Source organism: Lycium ferocissimum, chromosome 9, assembly GCF_029784015.1.
Source record: "Lycium ferocissimum isolate CSIRO_LF1 chromosome 9, AGI_CSIRO_Lferr_CH_V1, whole genome shotgun sequence".
In the NCBI taxonomy this organism is placed as follows: Eukaryota; Viridiplantae; Streptophyta; class Magnoliopsida; order Solanales; family Solanaceae; genus Lycium; species Lycium ferocissimum.
This window is the reverse complement of record NC_081350.1, coordinates 30,684,113-30,710,626: the sequence shown is the minus strand read 5'-3', so window position 1 is coordinate 30,710,626 and position 26,514 is coordinate 30,684,113. Positions and strand designations below refer to the sequence as shown.

At 36.8% G+C, this 26,514-nt stretch overlaps 1 pseudogene; it reads right to left on the bottom strand.

The window, feature by feature from the left end:
* Nucleotides 1–561: 561 nt before the first annotated feature.
* On the bottom strand, nucleotides 562–3,726 carry LOC132031800 (uncharacterized; annotated as a pseudogene).
* Nucleotides 3,727–26,514: the final 22,788 nt, after the last annotated feature.

Genomic DNA, 26,514 nt, shown 5'->3' with positions numbered 1-26,514 from the left:
CAGTCCACCATCTTAAGCTCCACAAGCTATCTCAAGAAGTTGGACAATTAATTTTGTCTTTCAGACCTTGGGGAGAAAAAAATATCATCAACTGTTATAAAAATTGAATAAGGACTTGGCGCATTTCATAAGGAAAAGAATTCTATTTTGGCTAACGTCTTTACATAAAATGCATAGAAATGTTAAACACTTTGTTACAAAAGGAATCAAAATTTACTTGAGAAAATGGAACGATACTTGCACTATTCTCCAGACTTAGAGTTCAGAATGATACTCTGAGAACATCTGAAACTAGTTATGCACTAGATTAATGAGATCTTTTTAATAATGAGAGCCGAGAGGAACACCCGAGAGCCTAGCTTCGGATTCATCTGCCTCACTAACTTCTTGTTATTGGGAGCAAAATTGCAAAAAGCAAGATATGAATTACTTGCCTAGAGAGTACAATTACCTGGAAAAAAAAAATTAGTTGTATATTGATGCTTCAGATTTCAAACGGGAGATATTTGGGCTAGTAAAAGAAAGTTGCTTAAACTGACAAAAACAGAAACAAGTCAATAATTATCTGAATAAGTGAATTTACTAGTTAAAAACAATAAGTTATATAACACAAGAGCAGGGGTGAATTAATATAACACGAGCAGAAATATGCTTGAGACTAATATAAGGGTTGATTTCTCATATGGTCAATTAATTAATAGTTATTATTTTAGAAAGTCACTTTCTTTGTTGAAGGAAATTGGAATCAAGAAGATCTTAATATTGAAGATCTTCTGTATCGCTTTATTGAGATCATCTTTTGCCTTAGCATCTTCGATTGTTTTTTCTACAATCAGCCAGCCAGATCCTAGGACAAACGTCTTCACTTCAGGAGCTTTTAATCTCCACTTCTCTAAGAAATGGTAGAGCGTGCTTCGTCAGAAAGAAATGCCTCAGCAGGTTTGGTTGCTTGCTAAGCTCCAGCTCTTCCAACCGCGTAAATAAGGACTCATTGGTCATTTTATCTCCTAGTTGTTCCTTTTCTCTGATCACTTCTTCCATTGATGGACAGCTTCCTAGCTGCAGTATTCGGAGAATCATAGCACATTATGTCACTGATGCAGACATTAAGTTTCTCAATTTGCCACACTCAATTACTTCCAAGTTTGCTGAAGTAGCCAATCGGAAGTTGGTGAGGGCATAGAGCAGTTATGCTGGCTGTCCGCCCCGACGAGGTCTAGCTGTTCTAGGCTCGGACAACAAACCTGGTTGGAGGCCTTGCATTTCTTATATCTTCAATTGCAAATAGAAAAAATGGAACTATATCTCATCCTATATTAAAGGTAACATGAGGTGAAGAGCTAATTAAAATCCTCCAAGTAGAAACTAAAAAAGGATTTTTTTTTTATTTTTTTTGGTGATATGTTATATGAAAAAAACTAGTCATGATAAGACCCCTGGTGCAATCCTTTCAAGTGTTGCTTCCACGTTCCAAATCTCTAACATAGTTAGATTGATCCTTTTTCCTAGCTCCTCTGGCAGCACCTTTAAGGCATAATCTTTAATGCTGAGAATACCTAAATTGACTATTTCGCCAATAATGGATATGTCAGCCAACCTTAAATGAATCAGAGGTAGTATTTCAGATTTGACAACGATCGAACCGATGCTGGAAAGGGCATATTGGGATTATCATATTTGGATCCCCTCATGCTTAAAACATTGAGTTTACTCATTCCAACAAAAAAACCATCCTGTAACATGAATGGATCTTGAAAGAGTTTTAAGATTAGAAACTCAAGTCTTGGGCAAAATATTAATTGAATGTGATTGTACTGTTCGTAAGTTCTTTTTGGAAACTCTTCTGAGTTCACATTGTGACTTACCATAAAGACATGCTTTCCCTCGGATGCAATTGATATCGCCATGTCACGAACCACATCATGCATTTTGACATAAACTTTGGTGGAGCCTTCGGATACCAAGAAACATTAGGCGGAGCCTTCGGATAACAAGAAACGATCTTTCAGTGTTTCTAACAGAGGACACACCCTCTTTCTTGCTTCTTCTAAATTTTAATTCACGAAAATATACTAAGCTCCAGTCCGTACCTAATTAAATTGTCCCGGCCCACTAACCTCAAACAAAGTTGATCTCCACGGCTCCACATATTCTCCCCTTGTAATGTCAGACTGACTCCTCCTGCGATCTCACCCTGAATTCTTTCAAAATCTGGTTTATGACCGACAGTTGCTATGACAACCTCATTCAAATCCTCATACCACCTACATGAGGAACCCCCAGAATTTAAATGCTAGGTTTAGTGCTAAAAATTTAAGATGTTGAACCCCTAGAATTTAAATCCTATATCCAGCTCTGATCGAACTGATGCTGGAAAGGGCATATTGGAGTTATCATATTTGGATCCCCTCATGCTTAAGACATTGAGTTTACTCATTCCAACAAAAAAATCATCCTGTAATTTGAATGGATCTTAAAAGAGTTTTAAGATTAGAAACTCAAATCTTGGGCAAAATATTGGTTTAGGAAGCTCATCAAATATTTTTGGCAACAATTGAAATGTAACTGTACTGTTTGTAAGGAGTTCTTCTTGGAAACTCTTCTGAGTTCACATTGTGATTTACCATAAAGACATGCTTTCCCTCGGATGCAATTGATATCGCCATGTCACGGGCCACATCATGCATTTTGACATAACCTTTGGTGGAGCCTTCGGATACAAGAAACATTAGGCGGAGCCTTCGGATAACAAGAAACCATCTTTCAGTGTTTCTAACCGATGGCACACCCTCTTTCTTGCTTCTTCTAAATTTTAGTTCACGAAAATAAACTAAGCTCCATTCCGTACCTAATTAGATTATCCCGGCCCACTAACCTCGAACAAAGTTGATCTCCACAACTCCACATATACTCCCCTTGTAATGTCAGACCGACTCCTGCTGCGATCTCACCCTGAATTCTTTTCAAGTCTGGTTTCTGACCGACAGTTGCTATGACAACCTCATCAAACAATTTCTTATTTCACCCTTTGTCTGATTTTCTTAACAAGTCTTGTCTTTCCTACACCTCCCATTCCACATATCCCAATAATAGTGACACCCTCATCTCTCAAAGTTGTCATGATCTCTTCCTCTTTCAATTTTCTTGATTCAAACTCCTCGTCGCTTTTTCTAGGTATAGCTTTTACAAGAGATCTGATGTTACTCTTGTAGTAAAACAAATACCCAATCTCTTGCTCAACTGGATGGATCAAGCAATCTATGACTTTTCCCAATAAGTTAGATAAGATATCCATAGCTATCTCCTTCTTTACCAGCTTAGTAGCTAATATAGTAAAGGAAATAGTCCTTTTATTTTTCTTTTCCTTTTTAACTGGTTTTCTCGTTTGGATATAGATTTGGTTGAAACTTGAAAAAAAGAGTTCTTGAGGTTGAGATTGAAGTTAAAAAATGGTAGTATTTGAAAGTTGAAGTTGTGCTTGGACTCGCATTTTACTTGAAAAAAGATGGAATTTTTGTGAGTGAAAAAAAATCATTCAAACTTGAAAAACTCATCTTCAAAAACTAACCAAAAGATCATTCTAATGTATAACAAAATATTTTTTGGAAAAAAGGAAATAAAATTGTATGTCCAAATGGTTGCTGAGTTACAAGAGGAAGCAAAGGTGGGATGAAAATGAAAGCTCAAAGAGCAGCAAGAGAACATGTGTTTGTTTTCTTGCAAGCAATATATTCACTTAGATTTATAAGCTCTATATCATAAAGTGGGAAGTGGGGACTAGCTAAAAAGTAGTAGTCAAAAAGTCTTAAAGTACACTAGTCTAAGATACCTTGCTCCACTCACACTTGTAAACTCATGTGGGATTTATCAAGAATATGTGCTTTTTTGCTAACGCATGGCAGACAGACACTGAAAAGAAAAGAAGGAAAAGCAATTGTTGATCACTGCCAATTTAACATTTTGCAAGGGAATAAATTTACATTAAATTTGCAAAAATGGCCTCCTATCAAATTGTACATTCACATTATAACCAACAAGAATGACAGGAATGGAAATGTTACAACAACTGGTTTAGTATATAAATCATCCAAGTAGTCCAAAAATAGAACAATTCCTCAAAACCATAATTGCTTAAATTAGGATTTAGCTGGCAGGCAAATTGTTAGGCCCAACGGGGAAAAGGAAAAGAAAATAAAGGAACATTTGGTAAACAGGAAATCACAAAACTGGGGTCATTTGCACATTACCCTTCAAAGGCACTGGTTTTTAATTTTGCCCCTCAAATTGGTGGTCTTTACCGGCTCAGTAAAAAGAAAAAAACCGCAAGGCAGAGTTTGTAGCAAAGTTAGGCCTCGGGCAGAGTTTTGAATGCAAAACTCTTCCTGAGGTAAGGTTCTTGCATGCTAAACTCTGTCTTGCGAATCCAAACTTCTGCCTTGTGAATTTTTTTTACTGAGCTGGGTTCAAACACAGAGGGGGTATTAGGCGAGGGATAAATTTTTTTTTTTACTGAGCTGGGTTCGAATTCAGAGGGGTATTAGGCGAGGGACAAAAATTAAAGACCATCAATTTGAGGGACAAACATTAAAGACCAGTGCCTTTGAAGGGCAATCCGTACAAAAAAATGAAAAATATCCTTCACATTCAAATTCTTAAAAACAATGACTTTTCCAGTCCTAGTGGCTAAGAGAAAAACCTGAATCTCCTTTTGAAATGTGGCACTGAGCATAGTGGTAGGTACCTAATTATTTATCCTTCCAGTCTTCATAGTCCTATATAAGATGTAAAAATTTCACGGGCGTCCAATTTGGTTGCCCCCTTTTAACCTGTACCCATTTTTTTCTAAAATGTTTAACTGGCCTCCAATGTAAGGACACTTCTTCCGCTTCTTTTCAGTCAAACCTCATATGCAATTGTCTGAAGTTTGCACTACCCGAAATTTGTAACTTTAGAGACAAAATATTGAAGCTTCAATCGCATATCTCTAAAGTGTGTTCGAAGTGGATAAATTTGCAAATTTTTGTGTACTGCAAGTATAACTTTAATGGTGACCCAAAAGCAGATATATTTGCGCTTTCCCTTATACATATGCATACATATATATACTAGCAAGGATATTCCGTGCTACGCACAGGCCCAAAATTGGGGGATTTAAATTGGAAATTTTTAGTTTTAGTTTAGCCAACTCTTTTAGCAAAGGGTTGTGCACGACCTTAAGCTAATAAATTGAGAAAATTATTTAATGGGCCGTATGGCCATCTAGTTTGTAAGAATTGGCCCAACTCCGTTCTTTTTAGGGAAAAGTACATGGTGTGACCATCAGGGGAAAACAAAGACCCAAAAAGGCCCCATTTTGAACGAATGTCCCGAGTTGGCCATTCGGCCAAACTAATGCCATGCGCTGGCCCAAAAAAAAAAAAAAGGATCAGACTTTTTGTAACAACTAAAGTCGCCACTAGAAGTTCGTTGCAAACAAAAAGATCAGACTCTTTGTGGTGACTTTTAAAGTCGCCACTAAAGGTTCGCTGCAAACTTCCGTTTATTGTTCTATCTTCTACTAGGGATTAAAAAAGAAGAACTAAATAAATAAAATAAAGTAACCATCATGAGAAACTTAACAAACTAAATATATTAACTACGAACTAATAAAATTGGTAAGTGTATACATTAATTATACATTTATTAAACATAAATTATACATTAATTATACATTTATTATACATAAATTATATGTTAATTATACATATTATACAATAATGATACGGTTCTATACGTATGATACATCTTCTATACATATACGGTAGTGATACATATTCTATACAATAATCCTAGTTTTCTTTGCGTATATGTACGATATATTTTTAATATATATGATACACTTTCTATACAAGAATGATACAGTTTATATACAATTTTATGCAAGAATGATACAGTTTATATACAATTTTATGCAAGAATGATACAATTTATATACATATCTTTGGAATTATATATATACTTTCTATATAAGAATGATACAGTTTATATGCACTTTCTATACAAGAATGATACAGTTTATATATTGTATATGTATGATACGTGTACGGGCCGTATGATACACTTTCTAATGGGTTTATACATAAATTATACAACAATGATACGTTTTCTATACTTATGTATGGAATATGCATAATATGTGAATCATTAGTGCATAATCAATATTATAACTACTTGTATACGATTATATATGTGATGATTATTGAGTATACGTTGATGCCTTAAACGTCGACTCAAATTTTTTTTTTAAAACGAGAGTTGAAAATTGTAAATGAAATACCAAAATCGACACGTGGCTCAAGGCACCTCAAAACATGATATGTACATACATACGACATAAAACAAGGCGAGCCAAAAGGCCTCTGCCCTTTCTGTACAACAAAATAGTGGCCGACAAGGCCAAATAGTAACCACAACTCCCACGCTGTTCGCAGACTTCTAAAGAGTATGACCCCGCAAATATATACACAACATTATACCAAAGCGGGGAATGACCTCGGAGCAAATGGAGGCATCCGACTCCCGATCTTTGGCCACGGTTCCCCTAAGCGGGATCGCCAAATCGCGCTCCCGGACACTCGGGCATGAAACGCAGCCCCGAAGAAAGGGGTCGGTGCACGGAATATGTCTTGAATATGTAAAGCGAAAATAAATAAACAATAACCACCGTGCAATTTAAAAAGGGAAGAAATCACATACGACCCAATACCTGCAACCTTCGCTTAAGAGAAGACATAAGTAGATGTACAGAGTCGCAAACAAGCCTTAGGTAAATAATCGCAATCCAACTAGCAAATCCAGAATAAGTAATACAGTACATCACACGTGCCGCTTCCGGCAAAATAATAATAACAATAACAATAACAATAATAGCCCCTTCGGGCGGCATCAATAATCGCTTCCGCATTCGATATCAATAATGGCCCCTTCGGGCATTGCCGCTTCCGGCATAATAATAATGATGGCCCCTTCGGGCATTGCCGCTTCCGGCATAATAATAATGATGGCCCCTTCGGGCATTGCCGCTTCCGGCATAATAATAACGATGGCCCCTTCGGGCATAATAGTAATAATAATAATAAAATATCGCACCCCCCTTCGGAGTGGTTTTTGAAAAGTCTTATAAAATATCACACTCCCTTCGAGTGGTTTTGTACACACCCCCGCCCGGAGTGGTTTTGGAAAAGCCTTAGAAAATAATATATCACACCCCCTTCCGAGTGGTTTTAAGGAAGCTTTAGAAAATATCACACTCCCTTCGGAGTGGTTTTGAAAAGTTTTATAAAATATCACTTAATAGAGTCATTTATGGAAGATTCAAGGCAATTCGATTACATTCCGGCAAGTTACGGACGTTTGAGCATTTTTCCAACAAGTTAGGAGGATACTAGTTCAATTGCACTGAATGAATAGTGCTCCATTTCAGAATTGGATTTCGACGAACAGAATAACCCCCGAGGCTTAAATTCAAGCCTAGTATACCTAGGACATGCCAAAAGGAGGGAAGGAATAGCTTTACATACCTTACGGGTGTCTTATGCTCTCTTAACCTCAAGTTCCGTTTCGTCCAGAATCTGCAAATGGTCACCTTTACCAGTTACTATTCATGAGAGTTAGCATTTCAATAACAAGTTCATACTTGACTACCGAAATTTCGGCAGCACCTCCCCTAAATATCTAACATCCCCGAGGATCAAACTCGGCCTAAAAGACAACAACCAACCCAACAACAACATCAACAACACCAATAAACACTACAAAACACATATTAACATAAATAGTCTTTCTTTCAACATACTACATCAACTTCCATTCTCCGCATTTTACGTCTCATCCAATATCGACGTTTTCACCTTTCTCTACTAATTCAAGACCCTTCAAACACATTTCAACACATTTCACATTATTCCTCGAAATGCACAAGTTTTCCATCAAACTATAATTCGTTCAAAACTTCCAATTCTCAACATAAATATTCATAACATATTTCCATCTTCCAATTTCATAAATCATAATCACAATTCCACATCCAAAATCTCACTTTCATCATTATATAAAAATATATAAAATCACATAAATTTCTCCATAACAACATCCAACCAATTTTCATGCTATTTCAATTCATTTAACCCTTCTTTATACCACAAAGGCCACAACAACACAATTAACAAGCTAAAAAAAAAAATCAAATCCTTTCTCTTCCCCACCAAGTGGCTCACGGCCACATCCTACATTCACACACACACACGCCATGCACACACACGTCACACTTTCATGATTCTCGTCTAATTCTAATCATCATAACATATAAATTCATTCCATAACTTAAAACATAAGAATCTTACCTTTTTCTTGAATTTTCAACTTTCCGCAAACGGGGTTCTTTTTCCAAACCAATTATACTACGTTGAAGAGCACCTCAAACTTGTTAAAATTCAAAGAGAACAAGATTTTTAAGTCAAGATTGAAGCTCCAAGAATTTTTTTTTCTTTTCTTTTCTCTTTTTCTCTCTAAGGCCGAATTGCCTCTTCTTTTTTTTTTCTTGATTTTTCTTGAAGTTTTTCTTGAAATCTTGAAGTATATCCATTTTATGATTAATTAATCACATGGATTAAAATCCATGGTCTTGGGCCTTATATGTTGGCCGGCCACCTTTGATGTTTTGGGCCTCAATTTTTTTTTCTTTTTTTTTTGAGCCCAATACTTATGAATCGTATTTTAATTCCCGACACAAATTTCCAAAATTCCAATTTTGCCCTTGGCCTCTCCGTACTTCCGTGTCATTATTTTTCATGAACAATACACGCATTCATTAATCCAAATCAACATTTGACCTTATTCCATACAATTCAAAGTTATTTCCAAATTTTCGAATATGCAAAAAACACGGGATGTAACATCCTCCCCCCCTTTAAAACATTCGTCCTCGAATGTTAAATTAGCCTTATAGGTCTTACAAGTACTTTGGGGAAAGGTTCTTTAAGTAGACAGTACGTATAAATCATCCATCGATTAAAACAATCAACTGCGGAATTTAAATTACCTGGTGGTGCATCCTGCGGTGCCTCGGGACCTGGTCTCCCGCCTAGTGCATAGATACGATGTGGGGGTCCTGCACTGGGACTAGGTGCTCTACCTCTGCCCCTACCACGACCAGAAGAAGTCTGAGGTCCTGTCTCGGGGGCTCTTATCGAAGGTGACGACGCGGCTACCGAATTTCCAGGAGCAGTATGGCCCACTCCCTGTGGACACTCTCTAGCATAGTGCGTCGGATCACCACAAGTATAACACACGCCCCGTCGGCATCGTCCCACATGGCGTCTCCCACAAGTCGCACATCGAGGAGGGGCCATCGCCTCTTGCCCCGACCATGCTGCTCGCCGGGGACACGGCGCATAGGAAGAACTGCGTCGTCCTTGCCGAGGGAATGCCTCTCTACCCCGCCGTGACCCTCGAAAGCGCGAAGACGCGCTAGGCGGGGTCTGCTTCTCTCTCGGTAAAACCTTTATTCTCGCCCTCCAACACCGGCCCTCTTGGGCCGACCGCACCCCGCTCCGAGGCGGCCTCCCGCCGACGCTTCCGATCTTCGACCCACGGGCATAAGCTTGAACACGAGCTATATCCATACACAGGCCGCATGGCAACCGCCATACAAGCCTCCCACTGTAACTCCGGCTCTAATCCTCTCACGTAGTGATGGATCCTATCCTCCATATCCTGCACCAGAGAAGGGGCATATCTCGCCAAAGAATTAAACTCTACACTATACTCTCTAACAGACATGCTACCCTGCTGCAAGTGAAGAAACCGGTCAACTCTTGCCCGCCTCAACTCAGGTGGCATATGATGGCGCAAGAAGGCATCTGAAAATTCCTGCCACGTCGGCGGAGGGGCATCCTCCCTCTCGGATAACTCCGGGACCGAAACCGATTAATTGCTATCCCCTGTAGCCTATAAGAGGCTAGCTCCCGGACTCACCGACGCCCTCATTATGTCTAAAGTACGCCGCATGCCATCTATAAACTCCCGGGGATCGCATTTGGGTCCGTGCCCTTAAACTCGGGGGACTTAATGTAAGAAAATCCCGTGCTGCGACGCACCGGCGCCCTATCGGGATACTCGTAACTCCTGCTCATTGTCCGGCGAGTAGCAAGCATACGAGTCAACAAACGTATGGCATCTTTCATTTCGATCTCGACGCCGGGGCATCCGACCGAGAAAGGCGGAGATGCCGGTCTTTCAGGGACCGGAATGAATCGGTGCCTCTCTCGGCTCCTCGGCGATGGGGAGGTGGGGGACTCGGGGCCGGATGCGTAAAGATAAGTCCGAGCTCTAGTAGACACGGGGGCTTGGCTGCGCATCGTCCCCAACCGCTTTGCCCTTCGGGGCTGCCGTCGCTTTACCTTTCTTAGGCGGCGTGCGAAAGCACACAAGATCATTAAATTAGGGACTTTATGTATAACACAGCTCTATACGCACGATCTACACCATGAAAGAAAGAATGACACCCTATCAATGTCTCGTAGCCTCCTGTTTATAGATGTGGTGCACAACACACCGATAAACAAGACCCTACTAGACACAGTCTGCGAACACGCCGAGGACTGACCTGCTCTGATACCACTTTGTCACACCCCAACCTTCGTCAGGGCGTGACGGGCACCCGACTCTCGTCAGAGTCGAGCGAACCCTTAAACGTCGACTCAAAATTTTTTTTTTTAAAACGAGAGTTGAAAATTGTAAATGAAATACCAAAATCGACACGTGGCTCAAGGCACCTCAAAACATGATATGTACATACATACGACATAAAACAAGGCGAGCCAAAAGGCCTCTGCGCCATTTCGTACAACAAAATAATGGCCGACAAGGCCAAATAGTAACCATGACTCCCACGGCGTTCGCATGAGACTTCTAAAAAGTATGACACGCAAATATATACACAACATTATACCAAAACGGGAACGACTCGAGCAAATGAAGGCATCGACTCTCAATGTCGGTTCCTTCCAACTAGCGGGATCGCGGGTCGCGTCTCCGAACTGCGGGCATGAAACGCGACCCCCGAAGAAAGGGGTCGTACGAATATGCGAATATGTAAAGCGAAAATAAATAAACAATAACCACCGTGCAATTTAAAAAGGGAAGAAATCACATACGACCCAATACCTGCAACCTTCGCTTAAGAGAAGACATAAGCAGATGTACAGAGTCGCAAACAAGCCTTAAGTAAATAATCGCAATCCAACTAACAAATCCAGAATAAGTAATACAGTACATCACACGTGCCGCTTCCGGCAAAATAATAATAACAATAACAATAACAATAATAGCCCCTTCGGGCAGCCGCTTCCGGCTCGATATCAATAATGGCCCCTTCGGGCATTGCCGCTTCCGGCATAATAATGAAGATAGCCCCCCGCCGGGCATTGCCGCTTCCGGCATAATAATAAAGATGGCCCCGCCGGGCATTGCCGCTCCGGCATAATAATAACGATGGCCCCTTCGGGCATAATAGTAATAATAATAATAAAATATCGCACCCCCTTCGGAGTGGTTTTGAAAAGTCTTATAGAATATCACACTCCCTTCGGAATGGTTTTGTACACACCCCCTTCGGAGTGGTTTTGGAAAAGCCTTAGAAAATAATATATCACACCCCCTTCGGAGTGGTTTTAAGGAAGCTTTAGAAAATATCACACTCCTTCGGAGTGGTTTTGAAAAGTTTTATAAAATATCACTTAATAGAGTCATTTATGGAAGATTCAAGGCAATTCGATTACATTCCGGAAAGTTACGGACGTTTGAGCATTTTTCCAACAAGTTAGGAGGATACTAGTTCAATTACCTTTGAATGAATAGTGCTCCATTTCGAATTGGATTTCGACGAACGAGAATAACCCCGAGGCTTAAATTCAAGCCTAGTATACCTAGGACATGCCAAAAGGAGGAAGGAATAGCTTTACATACCTTACGGGTGCCTTATGCTCTCTTAACCTCAAGTTCCGTTTCGTCCGAATCTGCAAATGGTCACCTTTACCAGTTACTATTCATGAGAGTTAGCATTTCAATAACAAGTTCATATTTGGCTACCGAAATTTCGGCAGCACTTCCCCTAAAATATAACATCCCCGAGATTCAACTCGGCCTAAAATAACAACAACCAACCCAACAACAACATCAACAATATCAACAATCAAATTAAAACACATATTAACATAAATAGCACTACTTCCTTCACATAGCAATAACTTCCATTCCAATTTCATACGATTCAATCCAATATCAATGCTCTCACCTTTTCACTAATTCAAGACCATTCATATATATGTCAACATATTCCACATTACTTTTCTAAATGCACAAGTTTTCCATCAAACCATAATTCATCCAAAACTTCCAATTGCATCAAAATTTCAAAATGCATTGACATCTTCCAAATTCATTACAACATAATCATTAATTCACACCTTAAACCATCACTTCCATCATTATATAAAAATCATATAAAATCACAAAATTTTCCATAACAACATACATGCCAATTTTCATGCTAACTCAATTCATTTAAGCCTTTACTTTACGTCACAAAAGTCACAACAACACAATTAACATGTTAAATAAAATCAAATTCATTTCTCTTCTCCACACCAAGTGGCTCACGGCCACATCCATCATTCACACACACACACGCCATGCATACACACGTTACACTTTCATAATTCTCGTCTAATTCTAATCATCATAACATATAAATTCATTCCATAACTTAAAACACAAGAATCTTACCTTTTTCTTGAATTTTCAACTTTCCGCCAACGGAGTTCTTTCTCCAAACCAATTATACTATGTCGTAGAGCACCTCAAACTTGTTAAAATTCAAAAGAACAAGATTTTTGAGTCAAGATTGAAGCTCCAAGAATTTTTTTCTTTTCTTTTCTCTTTTTTCTCTCTTAGCCGTGCCTTCTTTTTTTTCTTGATTTTTCTTGAAGTTTCTAATGATAATCATGAATATATCCTATGATTAATTCATCACATGGTTAAAATGACATGGTCTTGGGCCTTATATGTTGGCCGGCCACCCTTGATGTTTTGGGCCTCAATTTTTTTTTTTTTTTTTTTGAGCCCAATTGGCTAGGAATCGTATTTTGCAAATTCCCGAAACAAATTTCCGAGATTTCAATTTTTGCCCTTGGCCTCTCCAATGTTCTCGTGTCAATATTTTCCATAAGTAACGACATACACACCACATAAAATCAAAGCATAGCCTTATTCTTACAAATCACAATTATGCCCAAATTTTCCGAATGCACAAAAACACGGGATGTAACATCCCCCACTTTAAGACATTCGTCCTCGAATGTTAAATTAGCCTTATAGGTCTTACAAGTACTTTGGGGGAAGGTTCTTTAAGTAGACAGTACGTATAAATCATCCATCGATTAAAACAATCAACTGCGGAATTTAAATTACCTGGTGGTGCATCCTGCGGTGCCTCGGGACACAGTCTCCCGCCTAGTGCATAGATACGATGTGGGGGTCCCGCACCGGGACTAGGTGCTCTACCTCTACGCCCCTACCACGACCGAGAAGAAGTCCGAGGTCTGTCTCGGGGGCTCTTATCGAAGGTGACGACGCGGCTACCGAATTTCCGGGAGAGTATGGCCCGGCTCCTCGTGGACACTCTCTAGCATAGTGCGTCGGATCACCACAAGTATAACACACGCCCCGTCGGCATCGTCCCACATGGCGTCTCCCACAAGTCGCACATCGAGGAGGGGCCATCGCCTCTTGCCCCGACCATGCCGCTGCCGGGGACACGGCGCATAGGAAGAACTGCGTCCTTGCCGAGGGAATGCCTCTCTACCCCGCCGTGACCCTCGAAGCGCGAAGACGCGCGCTAGGCGGGGTGCTTCTCTCTACGGTAAAACCTTTATTCGGCCCTCCAACCGGCCCTCTTGGGCGACCGCTACCTGTTCCGAGGCGCCTCCCGCCGACGCTTCCGATCTTCGACCCCCGGGCATAAGCTTGAACACGAGCTATATCCATACCGGCTCGCATGGCAACCGCCATACAAGCCTCCCGTAACTCCGGCTCTAATCCTCTCACGTAGTGATGGATCCTATCCTCCATATCCGCACCGGAGAAGGGCATATCTCGCCAAAGAATTAAACTCTACACTATACTCTCTAACGGACATGCTACCTGCCGCAAGTGAAGAAACCGGTCAACTCTTGCCCGCCTCAACTCGGGTGGCATATGATGGCGCAAGAAGGCATGCGAAAATTCCTGCCACGTCGGCGGAGGGCATCCCTCCCTCTCGGATAACTTCCGGACCGAAACCGGTTAATTGCTATCCCCTCGTAGCCTATAAGAGGCTAGCTCGCGGACTCCGTAGCCGACGCCCTCATTATGTCTAAAGTACGCCGCATGCCATCTATAAACTCGGGGATCGGCATTTGGGTCCGTGCCCTTAAACTCGGGGGACTTAATGTAAGAAAATCCCGTGCTCGGCGCTAGCGACCCTATCGGGATACTCGTAACTCCTACTCGTTGTCCCCGAGTAGCAAGCATCCGAGTCAACAAACGTATGGCATCTTTCATTTCGATCTCCGACGGCCGGGCATCCGGCGAGGGCCCGGAGATGCGGTGCGGGACCGGGCGGGGGCCGGATCGGGTGCCTCTCTCGGCTCCTCCGGCGATGGGGAGGTGGGGGACTCGGGGGCGGATGCGTATCCCGCGATAAGTCCGAGCTCTAGTAGACACTCGGGGCTTGGCTAAGCCGCATCGTCCCCAATCGCTTTGCCCTTCGGGGGCTGCCGTCGCTTTACCTTTCTTAGGCGGCATCACTGAAAGCACACAAGATCATTAAATTAGGGACTTTATGTACAACACCGCTCTATACGCACGATCTACACCATGAAAGAAAGAATGACACCCTATTAATGTCTCGTAGCTTCCTGTTTATAGATGTGGTGCACAACACACCGATAAACAAGACCTACTAGACACGGCTGCGAACACGCCGGAGGCCCGACTGCTGCGATACCACTTTGTCACACCCCAACCTTCGTCAGGGCGTGACGGGCACCCGACCCTCGTCAGAGTCGAGCGAACCCTTAAACGTCGACTCAAAATTTTTTTTTTTTTAAAACGAGAGTTGAAAATTGTAAATGAAATACCAAAATCGACACGTGGCTCAAGGCACCTCAAAACATGATATGTATATACATACGACATAAAACAAGGCGAGTCAAAGGGCCTCCGCCATTTCGTACAACAAAATAATGGCCGACAAGGCCAAACGGTAACCATGACTCCCACGTTGTTCGCGAGACTTCTAAAGAGTATGACGCAAATATATACACAACATTATACCAAAACGAGAACGACCTCTCGGACAAATGGAGGCATCGACTCTCGATGCGGTTCCCCTAACTAGCGGGGTCACCGGGTCGCGTCCACCGAACTGCGGGCATGAAACGCGCGCAACCCCCCCGAAGAAAGGGGGGTCGGTACGGAATATGTCTTGAATATGTAAAGCGAAAATAAATAAACAATAACCACCGTGCAATTTAAAAAGGAAGAAATCACATACGACCCAATCCTGCAACCTTCGCTTAAGAGAAGACATAAGTAGATGTACAGAGTCACAAACAAGCCTTAAGTAAATAATCGCAATCCAACTAACAAATCCAGAATAAGTAATACAGTACATCACACGTGCCGCCTCCGGCAAAATAATAATAACAATAACAATAACAATAATAGCCCCGCCGGGCGGCCGCCCGCTCGATATCAATAATGGCCCCTTCGGGCATTGCCGCTTCCGGCATAATAATAATGATAGCCCCTTCGGGCATTGCCGCATAATAATGATGGCCCGCTTCCGGCATAATAATAAAGATGGCCCCTTCGGGCATTGCCGCTTCCGGCATAATAATAACGATGGCCCCTTCGGGCATAATAGTAATAATAATAATAAAATATCGCACCCCCTTCGGAGTGGTTTTTGAAAAGTCTTATAAAATATCACACTCCCTTCGGAATGGTTTTGTACACACCCCTTCGGAGTGGTTTTGGAAAAGCCTTAGAAAATAATATATCACACCCCCCTTCGGAGTGGTTTTAAGGAAGCTTTAGAAAATATCACACTCCCTTCGGAGTGGTTTTGAAAAGTTTTATAAAATATCACTTAATAGAGTCATTTATGGAAGATTCAAGGCAATTCGATTACATTCCGGCAAGTTACGGACGTTTGAGCATTTTTCCAACAAGTTAGGAGGATACTAGTTCAATTTCCCTTTGAATGAATAGTGCTCCATTTCGAATTGGATTTCGACGAACAGAATAACCCCGAGGCTTAAATTCAAGCCTAGTATACCTAGGACATGCCAAAAGGAGGGAAGGAATAGCTTTACATACCTTACGGGTGCCTTATGCTCTCTTGAGCTCAATTCCGTTTCGTCCAGAATGTAAAATGGTCACCTTTACCGAGTTACTATTCATGAGAGTTAGCATTTAAATCTTGGTTCTATTTGGCTACCGAAATTTCGACAAAGCACTTCCCCTATAAATATAGCATCCCCGAGATTCAACTCGGCTCAAAATAACAACAACCAACCCAACAACAACATCAACAATATCAACAATCAAATTAAAACGCATTCTAGCATAGTTAGTCACTACTTCCTTCATAACGCAATAACTTCCATTCCAATTTCACGATTCCAAGCTAATATCAATGCTCTCATACTTATTCACTAATTCAAGACCATTCATATATATGTCAACATATTCCTCATTACTTTTCTAAATGCGCAAGTTTTCCATAAAACCATAATCCATCCCAACTTTCCGCAATTGCATCAAAATTACAAAATTGCATTGACATCTTCCAAATTCATTCACAACAACATTAATTCACACCTTAGACCATCGCTTCCATCATTATATAAAAATCATATAAAATCATAAAATTTTCCATAGCAACATACATGCCATTCCAACGCCAACTCAAGTCGCTAAGCCTTTACTTACGTCACAAAAGTCACAACAATACAATTAACATGTTAAATAAAATCAAGTTCACCTCTTCTCCACACCACAAGGCTCACGGCCACATCCATCATTCACACACACACACGCCATGCATACACACGTTATACTTTCATAATTCTCGTCGAATTCTAATCATCATAACATATAAATTCATTCCATAACTTAAAACACAAGAATCTTACCTTTTTCTTGAATTTTCAACTTTCCGCCAACGGAGTTCTTTCTCCAAACCAATTATACTATGTCGTAGAGCACCTCAAGCTTGTTAAGAATTCGCGAAGAACAAGATTTTTGAGTCAAGATTGAAGCTCCAAGAATTTTTTTCTTTTCTTTTCTCTTCTTTCTCCTCTTAGCCGTAGCCTTCTTCTTTTTTTTTCTCAATCTTTCTTGAAGTTTCTAATGATAATCATGAATATATCCTATGATTAATTCATCACATGGTTGGCACATGACATGGTCTTGGGCCTTATATGTTGGCCGGCCACCCTTGATGTTTTGGGCCTCAATTTTTTCCCGAAACAAATTTTTTTTTTTTGAGCCCAATTGGCTAGGAATCGTATTTTGCAAATTCCCGAAACAAATTTCCGAGATTTCAATTTTTGCCCTTGGCCTCTCCAATGTTCTCGTGTCAATATTTCCATAAGTAACGACATACACACCACATAAAAATCAAAGCATAGCCTTATTCTTACAAATCACAATTATGCCCAAATTTTCCGAATGCACAAAAACACGGGATGTAACAAAACCTATGATACATTTTTATACAAGTCCTTTTTTCACAAAAAAGTAAATGAGGCGCGGGCTACAAAATGAGTTTGGAGAAACTTGGGCCATCCAGTAGGATTAGTTTGGGCCAAATGGCCATTTATGTCCTTTCCCCTTCTTATTACCAAGTTAGCCCAACTTATATATGTATTTTGCCTCTTCTCTCTCAACATACGGTCTACTCTTTCTTATTCTCTTTCTTCTACTTTCTCTCTCATTTCTTCTCCATTAAATCTCGGCTAAAAGTGTTGAAATTTCAACCACAAGCACCAAACAACACTAGGATCAAACCTTAAATATTGATTTGTGCTAATGTCATCGAAATCGAAGAGACCTATTTGAGTTTCTTCAAAAATTTTCAAGGTCTCCAATGATATTTTGTACATCATTCAGCATGATCTAATTTTTTATATTTGGAACCAGTAACATATTAATGAAATTACAGAGAGCGACTTACTGGAAAACTTTACAGAAAGCCGATGGTAAAATTATTAAAAATAAAAGGTGACTGGGCTAATATATCTGTTGTAATATAAATAAATTGGCTCACACCAAACTGCTAAGGTAAGAGATTAAAGGATGAAACATTTTCAAGTGCTTTTAAAAGAAAATATTACAAATATAAATTAGTGGGTTCCTTTTTCCCATTGAGGTTATGCATTTTTAAGATGGATATATACTTTGTGCGCTTTAGCCTATGGGGAGAACACGTTCTGCCATGAAATTGGGTGTGTCACAGAAGTGATCTTAGTACTACATACCAAAATCACCCTGATTACAGTTTTTATTTGAAGCTTGTTAAGACACTAACTAGAAAGGAACGTAAAAAATGGCAGTGAATGAGCCTATTCATTTTGTAACTCTTTCTTTGATGAATTGTTTCCATATTTACTGTAGAAATAGTGCGGATTCATTGTCATACATAGTTATATAGTATTTATACATCATTATACAAAGCATTTACAATATATATACATTAGTATATGTAATGTTTATGTATAGCTATACATAACATATACATTATTTATACATATATGATATAATGGGTACATCGGTACGCAAACTAGATGCGTGAGCCGTATAGATATACATAACAAATACATTATCTATACATTGATGATACCCAACTAGATGTGTGGGTCGTATACATGGCGGTCAACTCCGGTGGTGCTGTTGGTAGCAGCAATGTGGGAAAGAGATAAGAAAGCATGCCGAGAGAGAGAGAGAGAGAGAGAGAGAGGAAAGCTGAGAGAGAAAGAGTTTCCCCCAAACAAAATTTGATTTTTGCCCGGATAATTTTTAAAAGGAAATATATTTGGCACAACGCATTTTGGCACAAGTTGGCACAAATGAGGGCATTGAAGTCATGGCTTTTGAGGGCATTAAATTAAGTCCCTTACTATATTTTCTATACCAAAAATACCCTTCTGTGAAAAAGATGAAAATTCAAATTTTCTTTCTCTTCTCAAGGTAATTATTACTTTTCTTTCCAATGTATTGAATTCCACTCTCTCTCTCTCTCCTTAATGTAATTATTGTTTTTCTTTTCAATACACTGATTAGATAACTTTTGCATGCCTATTTCTTTTTTAAATACTACTCCAAAAATATTTTCATTGGATAATCATATAATTATCATATGCAATATATTGTTGACATGTTGAAGAAACTCAAGCTCAATCCAATGGCTAATGATTTTTTTCTTCTTCTTATAATAATCTTGGTGGTGATAAAATGCTTCTCACTAACTTTGTATCAGCTAACATGACTGATGGTTTTCAAAATAACAAAAGGGTATAGATTTCATTTTTTTAATTCTGATTAACATTCTTCGTTAATTTTTATGATCCTTGAAAAAATTATATTTTTTGCATGTTTTGTTCTGTGGGTTGGTTCAAAATTGAATTAATTCAATTTAGCTTAGTATTAGATTAGGATTGAGTAAAAAACTGCTAAGTGTTGATTTAGTTCTGTCAATTTTAAAAAATGTATGTATCAAGTAGTCTACACTATGGTTGGGACGAAAAAATGAATCAACTAGAACATAATCTAATAAAAAAACTCTAACCTCTCTTCTCTCTCTACACGGAGGCTTGTGGCGCAATCATGGTTGTCACAGCTAGTTGACTTTAACTGAAACATGAAATTATCTCAATTTAATTAAAGATTAGATATAATTGAGTAATAATTAGCAAGTTTTGATTTAATTCAATAAATTTTTAAAAATATTGGATGTAACAAGTACTCAATACTATGATTGACCTTAATTGAAATATCGAATTGGTTCAATTTAGCTACGTATTGTATAAGATTAAGTAAAGCAAGTTGATAACTATTGATTCAATTTCATCAATTTAAAAAAAAAATGTTTTATGTAACACGTTGTCAACACTGTGGTTGACTTTAATTGAAACATTGAATTATCTCAATTTAGCTAAGTATTAGATAGAATTAAGTAGCAATTGATAAATTTAGATCTAATTTAATCAATAAAATAATTGACGTAACAAATAGTCAACATTATGTTTGACTTTAGTTAAAACACTGAATTGCTTCAATTTTAGCTAAGTATTATATAGGGTTGAGTAACAATTAGCAACTTTTGATTTAATTCAATCTTTTTTTTTAAAAGAAGTAGATGTAACAAGTTATCAATACTATGGTTGACTTTAATTGAAACATTGAATTATCTTGATTAGTTAAATATTAAATAGAATTGAGTAACAATTATCAAGTTTAGATCTAATTCAATCTTAAAAATAATAATAAAGTGGATGTAACAAGTAATCAACACTAGGGTTGACTTTAATTGAAACATTTAATCATCTCAATTTAGCTAAGTATTAGATAGAATTGAGTAACAATTAGTAAGTTTAGATCTAATACAATCAATAAAACAGTGAATGTAACAATTAGTCAACACTATGATTGACTTTAATTAAATATTGAATTGCTTCAATTAGATAAGTATTATATAGGATTGAATAACAATTAGCAGTTTTTGTTTTAGTTCAATCAATTAAAAAAGAAGTAGATGTATCAAGTAGTCAATAATATGATTGACTTTAATTGATTGAATTATCTCAATTAGTTAAGTATTAAATAGAATTGAGATGCAATTAGCATATTTAGTTTTAATTCAATAAATTTAAACAAAAATAGTGGATGTAACAAGTAGTCAACATTATGGTTGACTTTAATTGAAACGTTGAATTGCTTCAGTTTAGCTAAGCATAGTATTGAGTAACAATTGATAACTTCTGATTTAATTCAATCAATTAAAAAAAGAGTAGATGTAACGAGTAATCAATAATATGGTTGACTTTAATTGAAAAATTGAATTATCTCAATTAATTAGGTATTAAATAGAATTGAGTAACAATTAGCAAGTTTAGATCTAATTTAAATAAAAATAGTAGATGTAACAAGTAGTCAACACTATGGTTGACTTTAATTGAAATATTGAATTATCTCAAATTAGCTAAGTATTACATAATATTTAGTAAAAAGTTTAGTGTTGATTCAATTTCATCATTTTTTTAAAAATAAATATGTAAATGTAACAAGTAGTTAACACTATGTAATGGTTGACCTTGATTGAGATATTTAATTATCTCAATCTATGTAAGTATTAGATATGATTGAGTAACAATTAATAAGTTTTTATTTAATTTAATTAATTTATTAAAAAATAATGGATCTAACAAGTAGTCAATACTATGGTTGACTTTAATTGCGACATATGGTTGACTTTAATTGCGTAATTATCTCAATTTAGTAAAGCATTAGATAAGATTGAGTAACAATTAGCAAGTTTTGATTTAATTCAATTATTATTATTATTTTTTTTTTAAAATAGTCGATGTAACAAGTAGTGCCCCTTCAGGGACATCCAATAAAATTGAAACGATACAAAGAGATGTAACAAATAGTCAATGCTTTGATTGACTTTGATTGAAAAATTGAATTGTCTCAATTTAGCTAAGCATTAGACATGATTAAATAAAAAAGTTGCTAAGTGTTGATTCAATTCAATCAATTTTTAAAAAAGGCTTAATGCATATGCGACCCCTTAAATTTATCCTTTTTTCCCATTTTGGCACCTCAACTAAGTGTTATTCCTATTGAACCCCTGAATTCGTCCCAAGTATGTCTATCAAGACTCCTAAATCTGATTTTTATTAGAAGTAGAAATTAAATTAGGGAAATGAAGGTGGAGTAATATTTTAAACATGTGGTAAGCTATTCTTTAGGTCATGGATGTGTCAGTTTCTGCTGGTTTTGCTCTTTCACTGCGAGCTTAATTAAGAGCTACTCTTTTTCCCCCTCTCAATTACTCCTAATCTTAGCCAAAAGATGGCATAATTATATTAGAATATATATTAGCATGTTCTTACATTGAAGATGGAATACTATGTAAGTCGGATTGTATTTGATAGACACACTTGAGGACGAGTTCAGGGGTTCAATAGGAACAAAACTTAATTAAGGTGTCAAAATGGAAACATTGAATTATCCCAATTTAGCTAAGTGTTAGATAAAATTGAGTAACAATTAGCAAGTTTTGATTCAATTTCATCGTATGCTTTTTTGAAAATATGGATGTAACAAGTAATCAACATTATGGTTGACTCTAATTAAAATATTAAATTATCTCAAATTAACTAAATATTATATATGATTGAGTAACAATGAACAAGTTTTAATTTAATTAAATCAACTTTTAAAAAAAAATGAATGTAACAAGTAGTCGACATTGTGATTGACTTTAATTGAAACATTAAATTATCTCAATTTAGTTAAACATTAGATAAGATTAAATCGAATATATTTTGTACTAGCTGATTTAATTCAATCAATTTTAAAAAATAAAAAGCAGTGAATGTGTCAATTTGTTAATACTATAGTTGACTTTAATTGAAACATTGAATTATCTCAATGTAGTTAAGTATTATATATAATTGAGTAACAATTAGCAAGTGATTTACTTCATTCAATTTTCTTTTTAATAAAAAAAAAGTGTAACATTTAGTCAAAACTATGATTGACCTTGAATGAAAGGTTTAATTTAGCAAAAATTTAGATAAGTACTAGATGTGATTGAGGAACAATTAGCAGGTTTTGATTTAATTCAATCTATTTAAAAAATAATGATAAGAAATGGATGAAACAAGCAATCAACACTATAATTGGTTGTAATTGAAACAATGAATTACTTCAATTTAGCTAAATATTATATAAGATTGAGTAAATTTTTTTACTAAGTTTTGATTCAATTCAATCATTTTTTTTGTAAAATAAAAGAAATTTCGTCAAAAAATTAGGCAACTTTTGTATGTAATTTAGGTTTTTTTTTAATATTGTTTATAAGATATTATTTATAGGGTATGTTAATTGTAGTTCGTATTGGTGGACCGTATAAACAGGTATGTTGTATAGCTAAACTAGGTGTATGTATAAATGTAAAAAAATATTAGAGGAAAAAATTAAAGTTAATCTTGACACAAGATCAATTTATGGGTTCTAGGTGTTGAAAGAATGAAAAGCTTAAGCATGCTTAAGTGTAATAATTGCTTTGTCTTGGAGGAAATACTACTTGTTGGAGCCATTTTTCATTAAGATTAAAGTAGACTTTGTACACATATTGTGACACTTTGTGCCAAAATGGGTTATGCCATTTAGCAGCACCCTTTTAAAAAATATAAAAATGAGTTTTTGTTACGTGGAGGTGCGTAGAATACCTCCCACCATAAGTGTGATCTCTATTTTTAAGGAGCATTAAATTCACCTGAAACGAAAATAGAATGGCAAACAATTTACCCATCAAGTTACAACGCTAAAGTAAATTTTGTGGACAAGTTTGAGGGCGATTTTATGTATTTTCTCTAATTTTAATCCGTGTATTACTAATTCTCGTATTCTATTAAGTTGCATATATAAAATAATGTATAAATTCTCACATAACTGGCAAATAAAAGGATAACCTAACACTGTACAGCTAATGCTGAATTTTTGGTGGAGTATTAAAAAAGACAACCAAACATTGCATTTATCAATGCTAGATTTTACACAGATATTGTCACGCTTTATATACATTTTTTTGCGCGGATTGCCCTTCTTTTGGGATGGTCTTTAATTTTTGTCCCTCAAATTGATGGTCTTTAATTTTTGCTCTTCGCTTAAAAGGGTGGTCGAAAATACTCCGAGGTTCTGAGTTCAAACCCCCTAAAAAAAACAAAATAAAAAAAATCGCAAGGCAAGACTTTTGCAAAAAGTCTGCCTTATGCGACAGACTTTGCCTTAAGGCATAACTAAAAGTACGCCTTATAAGGCAAAGTCTCTTAGGTAGACTTTCAGTTATGTCTTAAGGCAAAGTCTACCGTCTCCAGCATAAGATCTATGTAACTTCACCCAAATAGGCATAGGTTCATAGAAACCTATGCCTTGCGAAAAATATTATTATTTTTGACTCTATTGAGTTTCGAACCCAGAATTTCGGATTATTTGCGGCCACCTTTTTAAGCGAAGAGAAAAAAATATATTAAAGAATAGCGAATTGAGGGGCAAAAATTAAAGATCAGTCTGTATGAAGGGCAATCGTGCAAACAAAACAAGAGAAACAAGAGAAAAACTACGGAAAAAGAAGACATGTTTCTTTAATAGTAGCTTGTTTGGATGGTTGTTAATTACCTATTTAATTTTAATAGTGCGATGGCATTATGAAAAGGCGAATAACGTTAAGATATATTCAAATTACACATTATATCATCAATACAATACATTACAATAAGAAACATTACGAACTGATATGTACAACCATAAAAGTGGACATGATTTGATGACTAGAGGCGCCATGTTGTTAATGCAAACTTACAACTAATGAAGAAGATTGAATTAAGGTTTACATTTAGTCGGCTTGATCCGTTTTGAATTAATTCGGTTAAATTCAATCCTTTTCGAATTGATTTAGTTGGGTTTACGAAACTTTTAGTGCATAAATAAAAACTTGATCACCAAAAATTTGACTAATTTTCTTGATTAAATTTTATTAAATTACAATAAAAATTTCAATCAGCAAATACACCTCTTCAATGTAAATAAAGCTAGATTAATGGAGTATTATGTTCTTGATATCAGCACTTTAAAAGATTTTGGAAATTAAGAGAAAAGTAACACATACTACTATTCGGAAAACATATCAAACTACTCGTTAATAAACTGAATTAAAAAGTTTGTTGATAGTTATTAAAGAGATACGTTTATAAAATTTCTTGTTGCAATATTTGACGAAGAACTGTACAAATAAATGTCACCCTAGGGATTTTCCTCGCTCGTTGTCTCGAGATCTGCCAAGAATATAATATTCCATTTTTCCGAACGCCACAGCATTAATTACTACTGCTCTCTTCGGTTCAAAATAAGTATTCATTTAACCTTTTATATACCTCTTTAAAAAATATTAATAGCCTGTTTAGTTAAGTTTATTTTTCTCAAAAATACTTATTTTTTCCAATAAGTGCTTTTAAAAAAGTGAGGTGCTTGGCCAATCTTGTGAGAGAAAATAAGTGTTTTTGGGGAATAGCAGAAGTAGTTTTTTAGAAGCTAAGAAAATAATTTTTGCCTAAAAGTACTTTTGAGAAAAAAATACACTTAGGAGCCGTTTGGAAATGGTTTGAAACTATATTTGGATATGCAATTTGGATTTCTTAAGTTGTATTTTTTCTTATGAACACAAAAACTCCACAAGTTGTGAAAATTATCAAAATATTCTCAATTGTTATACAATTTTACCAAATGAGCAAGTCATAGTTCATAACAAAATTAATACGCCACTAGAAGACCTTTCTAAAAAATACAACATCAATTGATCAAATTTTAGTTCAATAAAAAAGAAAATTTAACATGAATAGTAATGTAACTACTTTTTAATATAATCCTCCCACATGGTAGACATAAATAAAAGTTGGTAAATGGTTGGTGAAAGTAATTATTAAAAATATCTATCAACTTATGAGTCTTTTTTTTACAAAATATAAGCTGATGGGTCAAGTTTTATATTTGAAACATTTCAAACCATGGTTTGGAACCATGAGATGAAATGCATATCCAAACGCTGATTTCATTTCATAGTTTCAAATCGCATGTCCAAACGCCTACGTAGGAACACTTTTTAAAAGCTTGGCCAAACACTAATTGCTGCTCAAAAGTGTTTTTTAAATTAATTGGTGAAACACGATTTTTAATTTTGAGAAAATGCCATTCACTAATATGATTTGATTTTCTCCTTTTGATTTGATCTTTCGCTTGTGTTTTAGGAGTCGTTCGGTAGCTAGTTAGGAGACAAGTTATTCATGTATTAATTTGAATGGTGTTTTAGTTGCAATTTAAAAATCGACATAACTAATACATGTATAAGTTATGAGAGAATCTATATACTTATTTTATACAGAATAAAAGATGAAATAACTGATACATGAATAACTAAACCCCACATAAAATAATACTACATGAATTCCTCATAACTAACCCTTATATTACTAATACCTGCATAACTCTAACCAGCTATACCAAACGACTCCTAAAACCATAAGATAATATGGATTTAATATAATCAAATACTCCCTCCGTTTCAATTTATATAAACCCATT